General features: G+C 38.1%; 1 protein-coding gene across 8 annotated transcripts in view; it reads left to right on the forward strand.

Moving 5' to 3' along the window:
* The window catches only part of NRXN1 (neurexin 1), a 1,537,142-nt gene that overhangs the window by 314,708 nt on the left and 1,196,718 nt on the right, over positions 1–25,716 (forward strand). The gene's annotated exons all lie outside the window — the stretch shown is intronic.

Consider the following 25,716-nt stretch of genomic DNA (forward strand, 5'->3'; position numbering starts at 1 on the left):
AAGTAGAGCATGGCAATGGTTTTGAAGATTCCTTTTATGATAGGTCCAGTTTTTAATCATAGTCCTGACTGTTAGGTCTACTGGGTAGACCTTGAATATATTTAATGAGAAAATGATCAAGATTTGGTTTATTAAAAAAGTTAGGCTTTTAAGATGGGTCAGGGCAGTTTCGTGATGATATGTGTTGATAAAGTCATTAAGAAGAAAGATTAGCACATCATCTACTGAGATAAGGTCTACAAATACCATCTTAAGGGCTGTTACTTGATTTCCTAGAAAATCTGCTATATACCAAGTGATGTCCTAAGGGCCCTATTACACCTCTTGATGTTCAGGCAGTGCGAGCACCAATGGATGATCCGTCATTGCTCTTTTGTTTCAGGAATGATTGCTGCTACAGTCGTTCTTCCCTCATTCTGTTCTATTCATTATTGGCAGTGCATCCCTGATTACACAGGTTGATGTGCTGCAGATAATCGGGCATTGTTGATTGTGATGTCCATCAGCCAACAAACAAGCGTTTGCTCATTCAATGGCTGATCGGCTGCTCAGTATGAGCATTCCTATGAACACTTGCTCCTGATAATTTTCTCAAAAATAGCACGGTTTAATAGGGCCCTTAGTGTTGGTATGCACATCCTTCACATGGAATAATCACCAACAGAATCATCATAAGATCATTCTGACTACTGCAGTTTGTGCACCTCAGGTAAATAATATCTGAATGTCCTTCTGTATTCCCCACGAATATAAATTACCATATTGTAAAATTCAGTCCACCAACAGTGTAGATGCTGGTACTGCATAATAATATGATAGGAATACAGATAATATCACCATAAGAATGCATTGTAAATTTTAATATGATAGGAATTGGCTGTCTTGTTTTCTGCATACATAATATTTCTCAAGATCAAGAATATCACTATATCCCTGTTACAACTTGCAGTCAATATAAATAATGTAGTTGGAATAGAGTAAAGCCTAGCTACAGGATTTGTCGATGCCACATACAGTAGATATAAAGGGAATACATTCTAGAAACAAATTTAATTTGAAAGTACCTTTTCACGTTCTATATTTTCATTTCCTGCTCCATACATCTCTTACATTCCTTACTAGAGGTTCTCAGAAAATTACATTAGCTACATGCAATATTTTTGTAACTTTTCCTCTTTTTAAATTGCAATTAGAGAAGTTGCATTTGGCCTCAGCATGGGCATTGTAGCATTTAAATTAAAGGGGTTATCCAGGAATTGATAATGATGACCTATCCTCATGATAGGTTATCATTTTCACATCGTCAGAGAACTGACTCTCAGCACCTCCGCCGATCAGCGGGGTCAGGAAGCCGACACGCTCACCAGAGATCTGGTGATCGCAGCCTACTCCTTGAAGCTCTCAAGTAGTGTTCAGCGAACTTGCGTTCTGCAAGTTCAGCGTTCAGTTTTGGCCTATCTAAGAATTCCGTAATGGATTCTGTTACCACGAACCATAATAGAATTCTATGACGGCAAGCACCACGAAAGCCTATAAGAGGTGTTCAGTATTGCATTCTGTCATAGTGGAAGTCTATGATGGCCACGGAATGCAATATGGAATGCCTCTTATAAGCTTCTATGGTGCATGCCGTCATAGAATTCCGTTATGGTTCATTGTAGCGGAATCCATTACGAAATTCTTAGATAACCCGAACGCCAAACTTGCAAATTATAAGTTCTCTCAACACTACTCTTAAGCAATAGTTTAATGCCATTCAATGTCAGACATAATGATGTAACAGTCTAGCTCTAACCATGATGATACTATTTGATGTAGCAAGGGATTGTGTTGGCACCCATGCAGTCTGCCTCAGTGACCCCGATAACCCGTGGCTCAGCTTCCTGAACACCAGCTGTACTTTATGGTATCAATGGACACTTTTAAAACAAATAAAGTGTATTTGTGAGTAAATCTGCAGACGTGCAATAGCTGTAATTTTCACGTCAGGAGGAGCGATACTTAAGCCCTCTTAACATCTTTCACTGCTGGTTGCGTGCCTATCAAGTCTACTACAAGTCAGATCCAGCTAATAAATGTCATAAAACTCAGCGGTAATACTATACCATTTAGCCTAGCTAGATATTGTTTTCCTTTCTAGATGAAATTGACAACCTGTTGCTGAAATCGCCTCTTTAGACAGACTGTGATTTTTTTTTGATCATACAGTAAATGTTTATTTTTATCTTGTTGTACTGTTTTCTAGCCGGTTGAGGATTAGAATAAAATATTTTTTAGTCTATTGCCCGAGAGCCAGGCATGGACTAAAAAAAATAAAATAAATAACACTACTCACCTTGACGGAGCCTCCTGGTTCCATTGTTGTATTTCTGGCCTCTGCTGCTTGATTGTCCGTCAGCATTAACATACTGTAAATGTGGACAGCACTATTATTACTATTAGCAGCATGGAGTCTGCATCTACTGAACTTGCGCCCGTGATCCGAACAGCTCCCAAAGCGGTACCAGTCTGATGAAGGCCGGATTGTGTCCGAAACGTCACGCATATTTAATTTACAGCATTTCCTATTAAATACAACTTATCTAATCGCAAAAACTTGAGTTTATATAATTCTTGACACTACGGGGTGGGAACTTGACTTCCAGTAGCGTATCTACATAAGTGTGCCACAAAATTTTCTCTTCAATCCATGTAGACAGCCCGTCATGCTTCTAGTTCAGCACAGACCGGCAGTAGTGATGCTTGAAGGCACAATGCTTGAACTAGGAGGTTCCAACAAAGTGATTAGTGTATTTTTTTATTTTCAGCCCATGCCTGGCCACCATTAACATTTTTTAGATCTTTGACACCCCGTTTGATCCATATTTTAAGGTCAATTGTTTATGTGTCAAATTGAAATAATGTCATAGGTTTTTCTGCATTACTATGTGAAATCATAGATAACATATTCATGATATGACATATGATAGATGTGATCCCTGCTATACAGTAGGTGTATCAACATTTGTTCAGTGACCTATGTCAGACATTGGTCGTCTTGCCTATTAACCATTTAGCATAGTTAAATACAGAAACCATTAAATACATATAGTGTTGGGTTTGCTTAACAAACAGATTTAGCACCACAGATAGTATATAATTAACCCTACTAATTAAATGCTATTTACATAAGGTTGGCATAGTTGTGCTCTGTAAGCTTGACTCCTAGTCACGGCACCCCAGAGTTAATTGCTACTTACCATATTGAGATACTGTTTTGTGCCACAGCACTACACTGAATTAACTTGAATTAAATGTAATCCATTCCTTGCTTTCTACCCGATATTTTGCCTTTGCAGTAAATAATTGTTTTCTAATTTAACTGGGAGGGGAAAGGAGTATTTTCAGGATAGAATGCCAAGTTGTTAAAAATACATGAGAGAAGCTTATTTTTTGCATTCATGTATGGAAAGAGAGAAAGACATATGGTTTCTTAGCATGTTAGTAAACTTTCCTTTACAGGTAATGGAAATGGAGTATTCCAAAAGAGCCCTTCAGCAAGGTAAGCCCATAACCCCCCGCCCCTCAGCTCCTCTCTGCTAACATAGCCTGTTGAGAAAGTGCATTGATTTTCTTTTCTTTAAAGTGACTTAAAGGAAAGGTGTCCTCAGAAAATGACCCATTATTTAAATCATACTTTTATGTTTAACTTATTTTTAAAGATTTTTCAAGTCAATATCTATATTTAAACAAAAACCATAAAGGTACCACTTTTTGGTCTACACAGATCACTTTACTGCAGTTATCTGCTTATCTATACACAGTGGTGGTATAATTACAGGCATAATTAGAATGACAGATATGACAGGATCTACCATTTATAATAGGTGATTGTCAAGGCTTATCTATCTTTCCTAGTACAATGCACAGGTCACAGAGCATGCCTAGAAGACAATGAGGACCCCTCCATTGCGTCTATGACCTGTAGGTCTGCCGTAAGGCAATTTTCTTAATGCTTTCTAAATGATGTTAAGAACAGACCAGGCATAATCATGTTCAGGAAATAGAATAAAAAAATAATAATAATCTGTAATCACAAAATATTGCTATCTGGTTTTACTGGCAGATTACATTTTTTCCTGCACATTTTCTTTAAATAGCAGTTGACATATCCATGATTGCTGTTATAACGTTCCTACTATGAGCCTGGGAGCCACCGTTAGGGAAATTGAGATTGTCTGATTTGGATTCTTAGCTTAATATGGGGATCAGACCTAAACGTGACCATACACTTTAGATAGTTGTTGGCTGAATGACCTCCTGATGCCCTCATATACATGCACAGTGCCCTCAGCCAAGGGCGTATGTGTTCTCAGTTCAGTTAGTTGTTTAGCCGTTGATGTCACCATGACAGGTGTTATATTGTCCTTACTATAGGTGAGCAAGCTCATGTAAGGATCTGTCTGCTTATAACTTTCAATTGTAGGTTTTACTTTTTACTCCAACATCTACTGTTATTGATATCATGGCACCCTTCTTGTCACTGGTGCACAATAATGATTTTATACTTTGAATAGGTCTTAGATCAAGGTGCTCCAGAAGGTGGGAAACTATACAACCTGCTCAGTTGAGGCCAAACCAAGATTACCAAGATTATAGCTTAAAGGGGTTATCCCATCTTAGACAATGGGGGCATATCGCAAGGATATTAGATATGAATTAGATATTTCATATATGAAATTAGATATTTCTGATTTGTTGCAATGAAGACCCTGACGATATAATCATGACATCTCCAGGACTACCTGGGATAAATTACACTGTTTCCATCATTAATGTGGGATATTTCTTCGTGACTAAAGATACAGGAGGCTAAAAAGATATGATCTACAAAGAAAGAAAAATCATTGAAAATATTGCATTTATAAACCAAATCTAAAGAATATAATGTATGCAAAATGGGAAACAAATTGCATACTGTATACAGTAGTTCAATTAAATGCAATAATTTAATTCAGTATGTGCAAATTCTAGCAATTTTAGCAATCAAACAGATTACTTTGATTACATTGATTAAGTTTTCTACATAGAAAATGTAGCAATTCAGATATTACAAAATCAAAGTAAAAAAAAAAGTGCAATATAGAGTATATGAAGCAGAAAAAATAAGGACAATACAATAACATACACTGTCAAACCTGCACTCATCAGATGTGCCCTTTCATCCTCTATGGCCAGTGATCACCTGGTAGCCATTACACCTAAATTATACTATGTGGCATATAAGTCCAGATCAAAATGTTTCTTGAAGATATTCAAAAGCTCCCACATATATATATATATATATATATATATATATATATATATATATAAATCTTTATTTAATCCTTTCAGGACCAAACCATTTTTCACCTTCATGATTAGGCCTTAATTTAGCAAATCTGACACGTGTCACTTTATATGCAAATAACTTTGAATACTTTTATTTATCCGAGCCATTCTGACATTCTTTTATTTTGATATCTCATCTCAATCCAATGGTATTGGTGGCACACTGTGCCACCAATGAAAAGAATACAATAGAGGGAGGGAGGGGGGCCGAGGGGGAGGCCGCACACTGTGCCACCAATGAAAAGAATACAATAGAGGGAGGGAGGGGGGCCGGGGGGGAGGCCGCACACTGTGCCACCAATGAAAAGAATACAATAGAGGGAGGGAGGGGGGCGCCGCACACTGTGCCACCAATGAAAAGAATACAATAGAGGGAGGGAGGGGGGGCCATGGGGGGGCCGCACACTGTGCCGCCAATGAAAAGAATACAATAGAGGGAGGGAGGGGGAGCCGGGTGGGAAGCCGCACACTGTGCCACCAATGAAAAGAATACAATGGAGGGAGGGAGTGGGGCCGAACACTGTGCCACCAATGAAATGAATACAATAGAGGGAGGGAGGGGGGGCCGGGGGAGTCTGCCACCTGCTGCCTAGCAGCCCCTGATCTCTTCTAGGGGGCTATGATATGCACAATTAACCCCTCAGGTGTGGCACCTGAGGGGTTAATTGTACGGATCACAGCCCCCTGTAAGAGATCGGTTGCTGCCAGGCAGCAGGGGGCAGTCATGTACACAGTTCGTAGTACATTCTAACTAGAAGCGTCCCCATCACCATGGGAACACCTCTGTGTTAGAATATACTGTCGGATATGAGTTTTCACGAAGTGAAAACTCAGCTCTGAAAAAGATTTTATGCAGATGGATCTTCGGATCCGTCTGTATGAAAGTAACCTACGGCCACGGATCACGGACGCGGATGCCAATCTTGTGTGCATCCGTGTTCTTTCACGGACCCATTAACTTGAATGGGTCCGTGAACCGTTGTCCGTCAGGACAGGTCTTATTTTTTTGACGGACAGGAAACACGGATCACGGCTGCTGATGAACAACGCTGCATTTTCCGAGTTTTCAACGGACCCATTCAAAGTCAATGGGTCCGCAGAAAATCACAGAAAACGGAACATCGGCCACGGATGCACACAACGGTCGTGTGCATGAGGCCTCAAAGGCAGATAGCGATACCTTTATTAGATAGTTTCTACTTAAGATTCTGACTTTTTCAAGCACCATTTCAGTTCTGAAGTCACTTTGAGGTCCGTACATAATCGAAAACCACCTATAAATGACCCAATTTTAGAAACAACACCCCTAAAATTATTTAAAACTGATGTTACAAACTATGTTAACCCTTTAGGTGTTCTACAAGAATTAAAGGAAAATGGAGGTGAAATTTACAATTTTAAGTTCTTGTGAAGATTTTGAATTTTAATCCAATTTTCTGTATAACACAGCAAGGGGTAACAATAAAACAAACCTCAATATTTATTACCCTAATTCCGCAGTTTAAAAAAAACACCCCATTTATGTACGTAAACAGCTGTATGCGCACATGGCAAGGTTCAGACGCAAAAGAGCATCATATGGTTTTTGGAGAGCAGATTTTGTTGGAATGGCTTTTGGGTGTTGTTAGGAGATAAAAAAAAAAAGGAGGGTGGTTAGTCTCTATTCTTCAACAGAAGAGGTTCGAGAGTGTCCAGCAGGGCGCCAGAGGAGGGACCTGTGAAGTTTTTAACGAAGGCGAACGTTGTGTATTTGGTGTCAGAGGGATAGTTGGCTGCCAGGGAAAAAAAAAAAAAAACATCAGGGGGATCCCCTAATGGATAGGATATAAGCTAAAGAGACAGCACAAAAAAATATTTTTACCCTTTGGAGAGGCGACACCATCCCTCTGATGAAAAGTGTATGTTAAAATATAACTTTTAGTAGGTTGTTATCTTCAAATTATTTTTTCCTTTTTGTATATATATTAAAATTGAAGTACTAGCACATATGTAAAAAGACTCAATTAGAGGTTAGTCAAATGATGTTATAACATGAATTAAAAAAGTACCTTCACCCCACCCTGTGGTTCAATAAAATACGATTGACAAGAGGCTCGACTGGACTGCTGTCATTCCGTGAGATTTTAAAGGCGACCCAGGCGCAGGAGGTTATTTGGTGGGTGTTTTGTGCTTATCCCAGCCGTTACCTCCTGGGTGAAGTGAGTCAAAATTGCTGTTATTTTTAATTCATGTTATGACATCATTTAACTAACCTCTAATTGAGTCTTTTTACATATGTGCTAGTACTTCAATTTTAAGATATATACAAAAAGGAAAAAATCATTTGAAGATAACAACCTACTAAAAGTTATATTTTAACATACACTTTTCATCAGAGGGATGGTGGCGACTCTCCAAGGGGTAAAAAATATTTTTTTGTGCTGTCTCTTTAGCTTTTGGGTGTTGTGTCATATTTGAAGGCACACAAAGGCACCCCTACAGTAGAAACCCCCAATAATGACCCCATTTTGTAAACTACACTCCTCAAATAACTAATTGAAGGGTTTACTGACCACTTTGACCTCACAGGTGTATCATAATATTTAGAAACACTTGGCTGTGAAAATGAAAAAATAATATTTTTTACAAGAAAAAGTCAAATACCCCACATTTTTCACTTTAACAAGAGATAACAGGAGAAAATGCACCCCATAATTTGTTACCCATTTTCTCCATTATACGGCAACACCACATTTGTGGTCGTAAGCTGCTGTTTGAGCAGATGTAAGAATTCAAAAGGAAAGGAGTGGCATCTGCATTTTCTAACATTGAATTTTCAGAAATATATTTTAAGGGCCATAGCTTTTATATATTTTAGTGGACTAAGCTGAGTGGGGGCTCATTTTTGCGGGATGGACAGTAGTTTTTAATGGTACTATTGTTGGGTACATGTGACTTTTTGATGGCTTTTTATTTAATTTTGCAATTCTGCCAATGTTTTTTTTATTTTTATTTTGTATGGGGTTCCCCATGTGGTATATTTGATAATATAATTTTATTCTTTGGGTTGATAAGGTTTAGGTGATACCAAATTTATATTGTTTTATTCATGGTATACCATATTTATATCATAAAACCACTTTTTATTAAATATTATTTTTTATTTGTATCACCAAAATCTAAGACCCATAACTTATTTATTTTTCCATCAAAATTTTATGAGGGATTATTTTAACCGGGATAGGCTGTAGTTTTTACTGGTATCGCTTTTGGGTTGCATATGACTTTTTGATAGCTTTTTATAAAATTTTAATTTTTATGTATTTCATTTTTTTTTTTTTTTACATTTTTTTTTTTTTCACACTTTTTTATCAAGTCCCACTTGGATCTTGAAAATCCACTGAGGCTGATGGCTTTATTATACTTTGCATTGTTCTTGCATTGCAAAGTATAATACTATCAGTTTTACACTGATAGGTAGCAACACTGGACGCCTTTGTAACACTGGAAGCCTGATGGTTGAGAGAGGGAGCCCCCACCCTCTATTAACCGCATGGATGCCACTGACCTCAGCATCTAAGGGGTTACAGCAGTGTCAGCATACAGCTGACACTCGCTGCTAATGGCGGTGGCTCAGGAACGGAGCCTCTGCCATCACAAATAGCAGGGGGATGCAGCAGGGGGATGCACCAGGGGCAGGGGGGAAATGGGCCAGCACAGATGGGGGCAGTGTCAGCATGGAGTAAACACAGATGGCATGTATTGAGAACAGCTGGCACAGATGGGGCACCCAGACAACAGGTAGCAGCACGCAGTCAAGACATCAAGTGGCAGATAGGCCACATTAGGGAGCAGAAAGCGTGTCCAAAGAGGGGCATGGAGCCTGAAACCGGCATTTTTACACTGCCGCAATCCGATTGGTTAGTCTGCACAGATTCAAGCAATAAATAGACATATTACAGACCCAGATGTGGCACATGGGTATCCCAGCATATGTTTACCATTGCTTCCTCAAGAGGATAACTCCATTAGGGCCTTAACATTCTTTAAATACCCCTAGTGACCAATCAAAGTTGTGTTGCACAGCAGAAAGTGTTTTACCTTAAAGAGATCAATAGTTGGTGGAGAGGACTATATATAGGTAGCATCTAACATGCTGGGTCCCATAAACTAAAGGTTGAATGTATCAATATGCATGTAACATATCCAGCCTTTCTATTGTGTCTCAAACATCGTTAGTCACTTTTTGTCTACAAGTTCTGGTATTAAAGTTTTTTCACCTGTTCCCTTAATTAATTTTTACCAAATATTTATTTTCATGATGTTATATTTCTAGAGTTCTATACTGATGGTACAATGTATATATCTACTGTGATAATCCATCGCTTCTCAGTGTTTGATATCAAGCATTGCAAGTACTGTACAAGTTCAAAGTTGAACCATCTTGATGTTGCCTTTGGTTATCTTCTTTGAAAAAGACTGATTTGTGCACCTGTTTGCTTCCAAACTTATAACACTATATGAAAGCTCAACAGTGAAATATTAAAGTCTACCTGACAGGTGGCAAAGATCCCCTTCAGGGAACCAAAATCTTACACTAGAAAAAACACATCTAAATAGTTTATATTAGTGGCAGATTGATTGTCTAAAATTGTTATTCAATGTAACAGCCATATTAACCCTTTCATGATCTGGCCCAAAAGAGGAAGGCCTGAATGTCTAGGCAACTTTTTGTGATTTTCTGCACATGGTGGTTAAGTGACTGTAGCCTTTTTATTTGTTTGACTGCCAAAATTATTTTTGTGATTTCATTTTTACTTGACACTTAGGACTGTTTATTAAAATGTTTTTTTACAGGTTTTTTTTAGGTTTAATTTGGAGGAAAACCGCTTATTAAATCTAACTTTTTATTTCTTAAATACTAAAACTGACACAAAAATTCATTATTGCAATGGGTTCCCGATTTTGTGACGATCGTTTTCATACATAACTTGTATAGGTTTAAGAGAACGGAGTTACTATGGTGACTGGATCTGTTAGTGACTGAATTTTTAGAAGTTTTTTATTTATTTTTTGCCACATAATATGTCCCCCAGGAGGTCATTAAAAGACTTCTGGAGGACACTGACTTTTGACTTTATTTTTTTTTAAACCTTTTTTTCTCACAGTTTCAATAGTAACTTGGGTGTCCACAAAATTCCCAGTTACAGGGTAAAACAGCTCCCTGTGGGGGTATGACACACAGGCAGAGATGATCATGGTGTCCTGACACCCTGCTCCAGACACCCCCGATGGTCACGAGCTTCTTGCTCCCTCCACCATGCGCTCATTCAGCACTCTCCTGTCGGCACAGGAGAAGGCAGAAGCGCTGGGATTAAAGCGCTGCCTACACGTGTATATACGTGCTCTCTGCACAAGGCATGTGGGCAGTCGGGAAGGGGTTAATATTTGACAGTTGCATGCTATGATCCACCACTCAAAAGATAATTTCACAAATGATCCATAGAAGTAGTCCCGGCAGCATAATTAATCTTATCCGTGTACCTCGCTGTTCCATTACTTGGCCATTGATTTTCAACCAACATTGTTCCTTAGTTCTCATGTAAATGAACGTAACCTACAAGATCCTTGTACTCGGTGATAACTCATAACCAAAATTGGTCACATTTGCAAATATGCATGGAATTACCGTGACTTAAAAAAAGCTATGTTTAAGAAATAATGCACATATTCAAAATTACATTATGATGTCTTGGGTGCACAGAAGAAAATCAATCATTTTTAAGCTGTACGGCATGATTAAAAATATGAAATCCAAATTCAATCCACTCTTGTCTCTAGTGTGTGTTATTAATTAGTTTCTCAGCAACAGAAAGCAATTAAGGTTCTTTGCCGCTGAGATATTTTTGTAGGATCATGGCACAATATTCTGAGAACTCTACAGGCCTATATGTAATCCTTTGTTTGTAGAGAATGCTCTTGACACAACCTACAAGTACAACAAAAAAAATACTTGAAAATGAAAATAATTTTTAATAAACAATGGATCACTTTGGGTCAACCACTGTAGAACACGAACATAACATAAGCCTATGTAATGGTTAGTCATCGCTCATTTTTTATCCAATCACTAGTTTTTGGTCACATTTGGTTCTGTAGAGCCAATTATTACTAGTTATTCATTTATAATTCAGTCCTCTTCACTCGAATGGGCCTAAGTTGCGACACTTGCCATAGTCATGAACAAGGGTGGAATTTTTAAAGGGATTCTGTCACGAGTAGATCAGGATTAATCCATCTTATTTTCCAGATGCACGCTGGATAGCTACTGCCAATCTGGAGAAATAAGAATTTTTATTTTATGGTAGATGGCCCCTAGGTGCAAAGAGAGTAGTGCTTTTGCACCTCAATGCACCCAGAAGCTTCACTACGAACTCATTTGCCACACTCCCACTGCTAAGACCGACAGGCCAGACAGTGAAAATATATTCAAGCCTGGCCCTTAAGTCTTGCACATTTGGTGGTGGTAACACGGCAAAGGAGACAGGGAGGGGAGCCTCATGGTGCAACAGCACTGCTTTTGTTGCACCCAGGGGCAAAGTAACTAACCTTAAAAACTCGTATTTCTCAGGATTGGCAGAAGGTATACAAAGTAGTGACCAACATGAATCTGGAATGTAAGTTGGATTGAAATTGATCTAGCTTGTGACATATATATATATATATATATATATATATATATATAAAAAATGCTTCAAACTGCTGAGGCAGCATGGATTTTCCTACTGTTTCATATTCACTCCTGTTTAATAACATTGTTTGTGGCACTATCTATGCAACTTCCTCAATCCTATTCCCTGGATGATATGATCTCCTAGCTCAGCTTGGTTATTTTCGGGAGGAGTTCTTGATTGCTTAGCCTTACTTTAAATGCTTCTGGCTCTTTAGGTGCCTGATCTAGTGTGAGTTCTGCACATTTGTATCCAGAATCCTTACTATTGCTTGTATCTTGTTCCTGGTGTAGCTGTTGTTTGGTATTTAAAGCATTTCTCTCATACTTTTGTTCCAATTATTGAAGCTATAAACAATTAAATTAAAAATAAAACATGATAAGGGTCGGATTATAGAAGGGTACTTCTGTATTAACCCTCCCTGCCATACACCTAATTGTGTATGTATTACGTTTAATTACCTCTTTACTCTTTACCTATTTGCATTACTTTGCAAGATGACAAACATTTCAAAGAGGAAGACACATCCATAGTTTTGATGTGACTCCCTAGTATCAGTCCAGAGATAAATGAGTCGCTTATAGTTTGACTCCAGTTCAATTTGGCTGAATTCATTGACCAATTTGATTAGGTTACAAATGGGTCTTACCCAAACCAAAAGTGTTTAAATTGCCTGAAAATTTATGTATGACACTCTGAGGTCTGTTAGAACTCATATTTTTTTCAATTAATTATCTCTCAATTATGCCTCTCTCAGTAATTATTTATATAAGTAGTGATAATTACAGTGATCGTTTGGTGTTCAATCAGTAATAATATCTAGCCAGGAGAAGGTGAAAACACATGCAAATGTCTCTCAGACCAACTATATCTCAACCAGTACTTAACATGTAACTGTTGTTTCATTTGTTTTAATACTGTTTAGGGACAGGGATGTTAAATATTTTTGTAATATACTGTAATAAGGAGTGATGTTCTTTGTAGAAAACAGGGTGTAAAGAGTCTTTTTAGCAAAGCTCTAACTGATCTTTGCTAAAGAGAGTCTGTCTTCAGTCTTCAGTTCTACTGAGTGCAAAAGACACCTGTGTGTAACATACAGAGGTCTCTAGCCTGCCTCTTGTTCCTAACCCAGTTCTTGGCCATGTACATGTGCCCTATCACTGTTCATCCCCTGACTTGTTGGACATGGGGGTGTTCAGCACTCAGTAGAACGTAGAATACAGAAGACAGACTGTCCTTAGTGAAGCTTAGTGACACTAAATATTTCCAGAAGTAGCTATGTAGTTTAGTACAAACTGCATTTTTCCATGCTTAAGTGATGATGTTCAAGGTCAGTAAGGTTCTAAGTAAATTGTTTTACCTTTTAAAAAATAAATAAAAATTTTATAGAAAACAAGTATTCTCCTCATTTACTGTACAGTAGTAGAGAGCAGATCTTTCCTGTGCTCAGTTGACTTGATGTCACTAATCCCATTGCAGGACACTGTTGTCAGCTTCTTTTTTGCAGAAAATAGCTGATAACATAGAAATAACAACTGAGCTTCACAGCAGAAGCCAAATATTTCATTTTCTAGTAAATACAAATTTCACTGTACCTGACTGTTTGCAGAATTTTGTTTAGATCGACTATACTTAAATTGTAGGGTCGTTTTTCTAATATTTTCTACTTCAGTAATACACAGAGCTCTTCAAAAGTATGTTTTATAAAATACTAAATACTAATTTCCATTCACACAAGTATTGTTTAGGTGGATCCTTTTTAAAGATGTACATTCTAATTTGTGTACCCATCTTTACCTTACCCTTTGGCTTAACATACAGATGTGTCTGTCCTTACTGTTTCAAATTTAGTTAAGGACTCCAATAACTTATGAAAAACTAATTTGATACAATATCACAACATGCTAAGGCTACTTTCACACTGGCGTTTTAGTTTCTGTTTGTGAGATCCGTTCAGGGATCTCACAAGCGGTCCAAAACTGATCAGTTGCCCTTAATGCATTCTGAATGGATAAGGATCAGTTTGGCTCTGTTCCGCTTCCATTCCGCTTTGCTTGCAGCGTTTTGGTGTCCGTCTGATGAAACTGAGTTAAACGGATCCGTCCTGACACACAATGTAAGTCAATGGGGACGGATCCGTTTTTTCTGGCACAATAGAAAATGGATCCACCCCCCCCCCCCCATTGACTTTCAGTGGTGTTCAAGACGGATAATACAAACGGATGCGTTTGTGCAGATCTATGATGGATCCGCACCAAACGCGAGTTTAAAAGTAGTCTAATAAGACCATTGACAGGCTTCAGTGCTCATCACAACTACTGGGTGGCCACACATAAACTTATATAGGTAGACATCTTGTGACACATCACCTTTATTAAAAAAATCTGTTAATTTCATGCAACACATCTTGGGATACATTGAGCCAACAGCAAAGGTATGGAAAGCTCACCTGTATCTCTAGATCAGTGACACAAAATGACCAGCTTTGAAAACAAACAAGTATTTATGATACTCTATTGAGAGTTGCTTATGTTATATGTGTCTAGATGTGGCCACCCGGTGGTTGCAGTGTGACTTACAGGCTGTCAATAATTTTAAATATAGCTTAATCAGACAGACCAATGTAACAGGGTGCAGTTTGCCAAATGTAGTAAACTGAGTTCGTCATTTGATCTAGGTGATTGTCTTAAAAATTTGCTAACTTTGGCTTTATAGGAAATCATATTTACATCATCTTTATGCCACAATATCATGTACAGTAGCCTCAAATAATTAAATGACAAGTAAAACCTTGCAATATCTGTATGTGTCTAATTGCTATAGCAAAAAAAAATATGTTATGAGCATGATAGGTAAATCCAAGCAGATGACAGAGGGGGCCCAAGACAATCTGAATAAACATACTCTATGCTTGTCCTGCTGACAAGGGACCAAATGTGACACTGTCTATCATGGGACTTTAAATACTATATATACTATTACAATAAGTAATTTTGTACACTAAATATATAACTTATAACGTTATTAATGTAGCACTAACCTATTCTGCATATTAGTCCTTATACCACGTGCTGCTCATGTCAGATATTTCCTATCTCATCCTCTGTAGCCAGTTTCATAGCATTTTTAAACCATCTGTTTTTGAATGTGGAAGAAAATTGAACAAAGTCAAGCATAGTGAAATCACCTAAAACTGAAAAACTATGATGCCACCATGCCCTCTTAATATATTAATATTTTGTAAAATATTTATCTCTAAATATATTATAGGGGGTTTTCACTAAAAAAATACATTATTCAAACCAGGTTCTGGGTCTGTATACTTTTGTAACCACATATGGGTCTGTATACTTTTGTAACCACATGTAATAATTAAAAAATAAAGAAATAAATATTAATAAATATATATACTGTATATGTATATATATATATATATATATATATATATAGAGAGAGAGAGAGAGAGAGAGAGAGAGAGAGAGAGAGAGAGAGTACAGACCAAAAGTTTGGACACACCTTCTCATTCAGAGTTTTCTTTGTTTTCATGACTATGAAAATTGTAGATTCACACTGAAGGCATCAAAACTATGAATTAACACATGTGGAATTATATACATAACAAAAAGTGTGAAACAACTGAAAATATGTCATATTCTAGTTTCTTCAAAGTAGCCACCTTTTGCTTTGATTACTGCTTTGCACACTCTTGGCATTCTGTTGATGAGCTTCAAGAGGTAGTCACCTGAAATGGTCTTCCAACAATCTTGAAGGAGTTCCCAGAGATGCTTAGCACTTGTTGGCCCTTTTGCCTTCACTCTGCGGTCCAGCTCACCCCAAACCATCTCGATTGGGTTCAGGTCCGGTGACTGTGGAGGCCAGGTCATCTGGCGCAGCACCCCATCACTCTCCTTCATGGTCAAATAGCCCTTACAGAGCCTGGAGGTGTGTGTTTGGGGTCATTGTCCTGTAGAAAAATAAATGATGGTCCAACTAAACGCAAACCGGATGGAATAGCATGCCGCTGCAAAATGCTTTGGTAGCCATGCTGGTTCAGTATGCCTTCAATTTTGAATAAATCCCCAACAGTGTCACCAGCAAAGCACCCCCACACCATCACACCTCCTCCTCCATGCTTCACGGTGGGAACCAGGCATGTAGAGTTCATCCGTTCACCTTTTCTGCGTCGCACAAAGACACGGTGGTTGGAACCAAAGATCTCCTCAGACCAAAGCACAGATTTCCACTGGTCTAATGTCCATTCCTTGTGTTCTTTAGCCCAAACAAGTCTCTTCTGCTTGTTGCCTGTCCTTAGCAGTGGTTTCCTAGCAGATATTCTACCATGAAGGCCTGATTCACACAGTCTCTTCTTAACAGTTGTTCTAGAGATGTGTCTGCTGCTAGAACTCTGTGTGGCATTGACCTGGTCTCTAATCTGAGCTGCTGTTAACCTGCGATTTCTGAGGCTGGTGACTCGGATGAACTTATCCTCCGCAGCAGAGGTAACTCTTGGTCTTCCTTTCCTGGGGCAGTCCGCATTTGAGCCAGTTTCTTTGTAGCGCTTTATGGTTTTTGTGACTGCACTGAATTTTCCCAATTTTTCGGACTGACTGACCTTCATTTCTTAAAGTTTTTCTCTACTTAGCTGCTTTTTTCTTGCCATAATACAAATTCTAACAGTCTATTCAGTAGGACTATCAGCTGTGTATCCACCTGACTTCTCAACTGATGGTCCCAACCCCATTTATAAGGCAAGAAATCCCACTTATTAAACCTGACAGGGCACACCTGTGAAGTGAAAACCATTTCAGGTGACTTCCTCTTGAAGCTCATCAAGAGAATGCCAAGAGTGTGCAAAGCAGTAATCAAAGCAAAAGGTAGCTACTTTGAAAAACCTAGAAAATGACATATTTTCAGTTGTTTCACACTTTTTTGTTATGTATATCATTCCACATGTGTTAATTCATAGTTTTGATGCCTTCAGTGTGACTCTACAATTTTCATAGTCATGAAAATAAAGAAAACTCTTTGAATGAGAAGGTGTGTCCAAACTTTTGGTCTGTACTGTATATATATATATATATATATATATATATATATATATAGTCACTGCATTTTTCAGTAAAACCTCTCTGTATAGCGCCACCTGCTGATTTTTCATTTATTTCTCTGTCCACCTCAATGATAGCAGTAAGGTCATTGCACATGCTCAGTTTCATTTTTCAACTGCAACTAGCTGTGTCTACTGTTAGAAGTTGTGACAGTTACAGGGAGAGAGCTACAGCTCAAAGCAAACATCCTCTGACAACCCCCCCCCCCCCCCTCCCCGATAGGGAGAGAACCTCAGCAAAATGGACATTCCACCCCAAGCCCTTTGAGCTGCCAACTTGAAATAAATGTTGCAGAACAATGAATGGGGAGATCTCTGGATCCATGTGAGGTACAGGGTTGGTTCTAGACTGTCCTGTGCTATATAAATGTCTGATTTCATTAATCTTGGGGACAACCCCCTTTAGGTATAATAAATGTCAACTATTTACGACTATTTTACAATTTGTCAAAACCTTTTTCTTAATACTTGTAGAATTTTATTTCTGACACTTGGTGCTAGAATTATATATCTAATACTAAAGGTGTGATATTTGGTGGACAATTAAAGCTTTTGTAAGGAAGCCACTTAAGGAAATGTTCTTGAAATTGTTGCCTCAGGAATTTTTTTGTGTGTGTGTGATACATAATGGTCTGTTTGTGTTCTTAACATGTATTTGGTTTTATGTTCACTTGAGGAAATTGGTTTGAGAGGAAATACTGTATCTTAACATTGCAGCATGGAATTTTTCACGGTAAATTGACTTTTTACGAATGCTGCTGTAAGTTGGTTTTAAATTCACTCCGTGAAGACGATGCAGATTTATGCCATACTGTCAGAGCGAATCAGGACATTTTATCAAGGAATTTAAAACTGGGAACAGCTTATTTTTGTGTGTTCTCTGATCTAAAGTGGTGATCTAAAATATCTGCAAAACTCCGCTGTCAGATTGGAATTATTTAGCAAACAACAAAAGATAAATACGCTGTTTGCATCCCATTATTAAAATACATTTTATTGTCAATTAAATCAGTACTGTCATATTTATTTTTGAACACTCAGCAAATCCCATCGAGAAATATCCTCGGGAATACGTTACAACTTCTAAGTCTGTTAGCTAAGCCTTTTTTTGTCATTGAGCAACTGTTTAAGTTTGCAAACAGTTTTTCAAGCACATTGTTCAATTAGAATCACAGTCTATATGTTCTACGGGTTGCTCATTTTCCAGTCCTGTACTTGGAGACTTTACTTTTATGTTTATTGTAGGATTGAATTCTATAACTGTCACTTGATGAATAAGCAAATAAAACCTCTGTTCTGTATTAAAGCATAACTTTAGTAATCACATAAGTACATTCATGACATTGCACAATTTCAGTGATTAGATATCGGAATTTGTAGAACTAAACTTATTAATTACGACCTTTCATGAAATTATGGGTTACAAACTGGTATGCTTATGAGATAGGGTGGCCCCCACAGATGCCAGCACATTTTTTTTTCTAAAATACCCCTCCGTTCGGGCGCTGTGTCCCCCGCTGTTTCTGACGACTGATATGTTAATTTAGAGTATCGGTACAGGGAGGAGAAGAAAAAACTGCTTACTTTCTCCCTGGCTGTGACGATCTCCACTGCGATTGGACCACACTACAGCCAGGGAGAAGGAGATGCCCATTGATAAACCCAGCCGTCTCCTCCTCCCTGTACCTATACTTTAAATTGACATATCAGGCGCTACAAACAGTGAGGGACACAGTGCTGGAATGGAGGGGTATTTTAGAAAAAAAAAAGTGCTGGAATCTGTAGGGGTCACCCTATCTGGTAAGCATACCATTTTGTAACCCATAATTCCATGAAAAGTCCTCTCTAAGTATCTTTATTCATGTATTTCATCCCAGCTGATACATCTTGGTCAAATACTATACTTTCCGAGCTTACTGTATTATCAGCAAAAACATTGATGAAATTGAGAAATTTTTAGAAAATTCCGAAGTCTTAATTAAAGGGGTTATCTAAAGATATAGTCACGCAGATTCAATTCAGAACAGATTCTATTCACAACCCATTGTTTCTAATCCTTGTTGCTGTTCATGTAGCAGTAGTTTTTTTTTTCACATAGATTTGAAATCCACTACAGGAAAGGGCTTGCTGATTGCCAAGGATTCTTTACCTGGTCCCACTTAAGTCAGTTGACTGCTGGATCGATGTTAACCAGAATGGGCTGTCTTTCTGACACAACTAATTAAATTAGATTTTATTCAGCTTCTAAGTAAAACTTGACTATTAGAATATTTCAAGTTTTCAAAAATAAATAAAAAATTCAACTTTAAAATGGCACCATTTATAAAAAAAAAAGGTTATTATTCACCTTCTTATCCCCTAGTACTCAATCTCTGCCCATCCATGGTTCCCTTATTTTCTTTGTTCACATTGACTGAAGCTGTTGTGTTCTGTACTGGCACATGACCGCTCCAGCCAATCACTGAGGTAATTTACAGAGGTGATCCAGGTAAATACAGCACATGGTCCCTACAATCAGTGACTGGATGAAATGGTCAAGTGGTGGTAAGAAGGATCAGAGACTGGTAGGAGACCATTAACCACTGAGCTGGAGGAGCACTATAAGATATTAGCTTTATTCTAGTAAATGGTGCTATTAGTTGGTAGAATTGCAGTCTTTATAAAGCCACAATAGCCCCTTTAATTGCCTAATTTGGAAGGAACCTGAATGCATTGAATAGTTTATTTCAGGTTAGCAATAGATTTCACTCAACCTTAGTATTATTCTGCAGCCATTTGTAGATAATTCTAAAACTCTTTTAGGGAGACAGCCTAGATTGATTCTAGAAGTTAAAATCTTGAATCCTCGATTCATTAAACCCCATTAGCCATCTGGAGGAGCAAAAATTCTCTAGGAGTTGGGAGACATTAAAACGAAATCACATGATGAGACTGCAGATTAAAAAACCTAGTCTCTGTGACAAAGGAATGCAAATACATATTTATTATGTGCTTTTAACTGGAAGTTAGGGGCCTAGACATAGTCAGTGGCTTTCTCTGAGTTTCAGAGATTCAAAGATAGAGTTTCAAAGATAGTGATTAGGAAGTGCAGAGAAATGCAGAGATTCATTATATTCATCTCATAGAATCATTAATATTTTTCCTATAGGCTTTTTCATTTAGTCGATGACTAGATTAAGTTATTGTAGTAAAATGGTTATTGACTTGTATAAAGTGAAGAAAACGCAAAGAACCGGAGAGTGGAACACATACGAAACACCATATAGGTGTACACTGTACTGATAAAGAAATGGAAGTTACTGTAGGTAATTCAAAAAGTTTGATATTAAAAGGGAAATTAGCCTCTAAACCCAAGTGACTGATTGCTAGATTAGCCCTAGGTGAGGGCTCCATGACAAGCTATAGTAAAATCAAATTTTTACCACAAAACATGTGCAACTTTGATGTTTTTCTATAAGTATATTAATAACTGCCAATTTTGGCCTGTCCTCTTTGTCATGAAGGTGTCACATGTAAATAATTGAGCTTTTTTTCTCCAGTTCTGTAAGACATGAACCGAAAAAAGTACTAAATTCTTCCTTATGTTTTCTGGGAAGTTTTGTCTATGATTCATACTATTGAGCTGGATTTCAGGAAAATTTGGTTTTCTCTTAATATCCTCCATGGTCCAGAATGTATCCAGTTTGCAATTTGTATATTTGCTTACCCTAATGATGGAATTCAAGGGAGAAATTTGAAGTTACCTGCAGCCATATATGTATTTGTTAAAAATGGTTCTTTTAGATTTGAGCGCACATTTCTTCAACCTGTGTTGAGTCTTCATTCCATTTATTGGGTCTTTATCTGGAGGAACAGCTATCCTGGATACTGTCCTATACATGTATTTCTCAATTTAAAATATTATTATTTTGATGCATAAAAAGTGTCCAATACATAAATTGAAGTCTTATATTTAAAGGGGTGTACTGGGCTCCTGATCTAGCTTTAGGATAGGTTTTTATTATCTGATCCTTTAGGGTCTGAAACCTTGTATCCCCACATTCAACTGTTCTCTGCAGCCTCCTTTACTGGAACTGGCACTTTGAGTGGAACAGGAAGCACAGCTCCATTCAAAGTGTAGTGGCCGTGCTAGGATACTGCAGCTCTGGCTCCATTGAAGTGAATGGTAGCTGAGCTGCAGTAATCTAGCAAGACCACTACACTGTGAATTTTTATGAAATACGCCCCTATATATAACTGCAAGAGTGCAGTGCGTATATATATTTCATGTTGTTCTGATATACGCCCCTATACGCTTTTAACAGAAATAACTGCAGAAGTGAAATGCGGATATATTTTTCTTGTCGTACTGAATGAGATACTAAGATATAAGCCTCTAAAGGCTTTTTAACATAACACTTGCAGCCCAATAACAAAAAGCTGGAATGACAGAGCTGTCTAATGGCTATTTGTATCCCCAAATAATCGTTCCCTGCACTTGAAAATCACTTTCCTATGTCACTAGCGCCTTTTGACGTCTCTCCCTGCACTAAGATGCTGTGAAATGATTCCTCCCTATCCTTTCCCTGCACTTATAAATCTTTTTTTTTTTTTTTTTTTTTTAAACATAGAGGTTTTTCCAATAGCTGTCCCCTAGCACCTTCACACATCTGTCCCTGCACTCTGAATGCTGGAAAATGGCAGAATCTAAAATGGCTGCTGTATTTATAGGGCTGTGACATGACAGGGCTGGCTGGCTGCTGATTGGCTGCATACAGGTATGTTAATCTGGGTGATCCCATCTTCCCAGAGTTCCTTGCCCCATATCCTCAGTCCTCACACGTGTAGCCGCCATTTTAATAAAATTATGTTTCGTTACCCTGAAGCGCGAGGAAATTTGCATTTGTGGCAAATCAAATTCCGATTTGTCAGCTTCCATTCGCTCATCTCTATAAGTAAGCACCCACTTTACCTTAAGGTAAGGGTTAATGTTAGTTTAGGTCTCTGGATTTTTTGTTTTGGTGGAAGTATTGCAATAGTACAAAAATGCTAATGAAAAAAATTATATATATATATATATATATATCTTAACGAAAATGTTGTAGGATAAATCTATTGAATGGGAAAATATCATGTAAACCTTATTCCAAGTACAGATAAACCAAGGGATAAAAACTGCAACCTCTCTCGTTGCATTGTTGTCACAGCAACGGTGACATCACACAACCAGAGCTTCAGGGAGACGTGAAGTTTTAGGGTGCAAGAAACACAGATCACTTCATACACAATGAAAATCTTTATCATCTCAGCTCAGAGTTTCAGAGACCATGTAAATATTTGGCTATCCCTCATGGGCACAAATTGATGTTGTAAAATAATAATATAAAATGTACCCAGGTGATAGTAAACCGTGAACAGCAATAAATATGAAGGCCTGGCCATTCATGTGTTGCTGCCCTTGAAGGCACTCTCATCTATTCAACCTACCAAAACATGACATTGAATAAAAACATTAAATCTGTGTTTTTCATGAGCACCTCTTCAACTAGAGAGTTGAATGATGAAAAGACAATTTTTCATGATGGTCTATGAATCCTTTCTGGTCTACATGAGCATTGCGTATCTGCTGGTATGGTGGTTTAAAATCAGCACTTTATCAAAGCTTGTCTGTGCGGGAATATATAGGAGATGTATTCTATTTAAATGGTCACTGTTCTTTTAACAAACTGCATAAGGGTGCATTCACGAGACCATGTCCCTTTTACGGTCTGTAGATCCACAAAATGCGGCCACCTGCACCCCACATCGCCATGGGTCCACGAACTGCATGTTGTGGCCAAAGATAGGACATGTCATATCTTTTGTGGTGCAGCCATATGGACCCCGAAGCACATGGAAGGGCATTCATGTCCTCCCATGTCCTATCTTCGGCTGCAGTATACGAATCGTAGACCCATTAAAGTCAATGGGTCCACACCGCGATGTGGGGTGCACACTTGTTTTGCAGATCAGTGGTTTGTGGTCCACAAACAGGCACAGTTGTGTGAATGCACCCTAAATTAATAGTATTCCAGAGTATAAGAAACATTTTAATATATGTTAGAGAAAATTATGGGGCTCATTTATTAACTGATATATGCCACTTCTGTGGCATATATCAGTCATATATTTTGTTGCACACCAATTTGCGACAAAATCTGCTTTTGCCTGCTTACACCACTTTTCCGACAGGACGAAAAGTGGCATGGCATGGGAGGGGAAGAGGGCGGGCTGACAGGCCCATCTCATTCATCATTTTCTACACTCGCTTTTGGCATAGAAAATGACTTAAAGGGAACCTGTCATCACCTTTATGCTGCCCATACTAACGTCAGAATAAAGTAGAGATAGGTGAGTTGATTTCAGCGGTCTGTGATCTAAAAGTTAAATGTAAGTGGTTGCCCAGAACCAACATCACAATTATTGCAGACTGGGCCTGGAAAAGGGTCATGGCAACCTGAGAAGAGTCATGGTTATTCATGAATTCCTGCTCTCCTGCCCACCTGCTGATGACTGACAGTCTTTTACATAGTTTTCTCCCTTTCTCTCTCGGAGAGAACTGCCAGTCATCAGCAGATGGGCGGGAGAGCAGGAGATTATGGATAACCATGACTCTTCTCAAGCAGATTTGACTCTTTTCAAGGCCTGGGCGGCAATGATTATGATGCTGGTTCTCAGCAACCACTTACATTTAGCTCATGAGTGACACACCGCTGAAATCAGCATTTCTGTCACTATTTTATGCTGCCCTCAGTAAGGTCAGCGTAAAGTTGATGACAGGTTCCCATTAAATCTATGCCAGGGGGAACTCTTTCAGAACCACTTTAATATGTGATCTCTTAGGTTAACTATATTGTTTTCAGATTGAATATTGATGTTATTTGGCTCTTGCGTGCCTTCCATAGGTGATAAATGGGGTTCTGACCATTAGAAATACCTATTATGATTTGAACAAAAGTATTATGAGGCTTGTTTCAGCACCATAACCCCTCTGTAGTTTTATGAAACAAAGCCAATGGCAATACATTTGGTTAACAAAGGGGGTTCCCTTGATCAATAGGAGTCCTAATGGTCAAACTCATGACTAATGGAAACCCTAGTGGTCAAACTCATGATCAATGGGAATTTTAATGGTCAAACTCATGATCAATAGGAATTTTAATGGTCAAACTCATGATCAATGGGAATCCTAGTGGTTGAACTCATGATCAATGGGAATCCTAGTGGTTGAACTCATGATCAATGGGAATACTTGTGGTCAGATTCATGATCAATGGAAATCCTTATGGCCAGACTCTTGATCAGTGGGAATCCTAGTAGTCAGACGCATAATCAATGGCCATAGGGAAATCCTAATAGTTAGCCACCCCACTTGCAACATAGCCAGGCACAGCAAGAAGATGAGAATGGCACTGTGCATGTCACAAATACTCAGGGGATTCCTGGGGTCAAATTATTCCTGATATGGCATCAGGATTACCTTTTGATTGTAATTATTGCTATGGATGCAGCATTGGATACTGATGATAATCATAAATTTTTTTCATTTCTTGATTATTTATACTCATCTTACTAATTTAACGTAGTTTCAACCTAATTAAGGACCCTTACGAGGCAAACACTATAAAGCCGCCGAATAATGACATCACTGAATAACTGTTTAAAAATATCAATCATTGTAACAATACTAATACATCATAAGAAGGTGATTCACTGATTTATCAAACTTTGTCCTTAATGTGGCTTACAAAATATCAACACCCACAGTGTGTTGAGCTTCCCTTTAAAAGACACAGCGGTAGATATTTTTTATCATTAGTATGCCATGGAGAACTGAAATAAGGCCTCAGGTTTTGAAGTGTGCATAGCAATTTATAGAAAATTTGCCATCTTCACAGCTATTAACGAACACTTGGAAGACTTTCTATTATGGATACAATGCTCTTCAATACGCCACTTTGAAATGCTGACCTTGTCACTTCTTGTGACAAAGTGTGAAATTTCACTGTAGGACTCTGAAATTAATCTTTTACTAACAACTTCTAAAAGAGAGTGAGAGAGAAAGAAAATGTTTAAGCATCTCAGAACTTTGTTTTGAAGATTCTCATGCTCTTCGCATCACATTGTCAAAAGTTCTTCACATGCAAATTTTAATGCTTCGAAATTAACATTTCTGCAAAGCATGCCAACAGACAATGAAAACACAATATATTTAGCAGTCACCTAAAATACGATGTCAGTCATAAACACTTTTGGAAAACAGCTTGTTTACTTCGTGAGTGCAGCATCTGGGCTTTGTATACAGCATAACAATGCAGTGGATAATTCCTAGAATGGTCACATTTGTCTTTTCTGCTATAGAGCTCGATATTTCTAATTATTGCAGATACTTCAAAGAAATGAAGGTTAGGCACCAAAGCCCAATTCATTATGGAGTCATTAAAAATGTCTCAAGGCTCATGCACATGACGGAGGAGTAGGCACTCCGCATGCCGCCATATGATGTCTGTA

Source organism: Bufo gargarizans, chromosome 4 (genome assembly GCF_014858855.1).
Source record: "Bufo gargarizans isolate SCDJY-AF-19 chromosome 4, ASM1485885v1, whole genome shotgun sequence".
Lineage (NCBI taxonomy): Eukaryota > Metazoa > Chordata > Amphibia > Anura > Bufonidae > Bufo > Bufo gargarizans.